Consider the following 799-nt stretch of genomic DNA (forward strand, 5'->3'; position numbering starts at 1 on the left):
ATGACTTTTCATGAAATTTGAAGGATGATTTGGGCGGGACATTTATGAGGCTGTTCCTAGTGAGCACACTATTCCAGCACTGAGCTTTCCCCCGTCTTGCCTGACTCCTGAAGAATTATGTTGTTGAGATGATTGCAAGTTACAAAATACACAGTAACATGAGCCAGAGATTGAATTTTAATTTTAGCCCTGCCCTTGACTAGGAGAGGCATATTCTTTTAAATTACCAAGAAAGTAATATCTTCATGTTACATATATTGGGTTTGTTTTGCATTATAAATTCCATATTACCATATCATTAAGGTTGAAAGCAAAGGACTTCAAAGCCACTGACAGGAACCACTGACATTGTAAGTTATGATTAAATGACATTTTATAATTGAAAATAACTTTTCAAATGTAGAACTGTCAAGGTTTTATCTAGCAGGAAGATGCAAATAAGATGGCGAATTTGTAAGATTCATTTCCCCGTTCCATTACAGAGACACTGTAACCAATAGCATACAAAACAAAATAGTCCTGTGAGAATGCTGGCAAATGTGGTAACAAAATGATTATTTTGGAGATGAAATTTTAAGAAAATATGAAGAATTTGTTTGCTTTTGCCTGACCTCCTTTCTTTATAGGATTGAGCAAGTGGGAGGAAGCTAGCAAATCCCTAGCTCCTCTGTTGTTGTGGGAGGGAAAAAGGGAGGTTTGCAATATTTTCGTTTGTCTTTGAGTTGCTTCACTGGAATGTTTTCTCTCTTGCCTGACTCCGAGCACTATCCAGAATAGAAATGTATTGTGATGTCAAGTA

The sequence above is a fragment of the Ochotona princeps genome, chromosome X, assembly GCF_030435755.1.
Source record: "Ochotona princeps isolate mOchPri1 chromosome X, mOchPri1.hap1, whole genome shotgun sequence".
Classification (NCBI taxonomy): Eukaryota; Metazoa; Chordata; class Mammalia; order Lagomorpha; family Ochotonidae; genus Ochotona; species Ochotona princeps.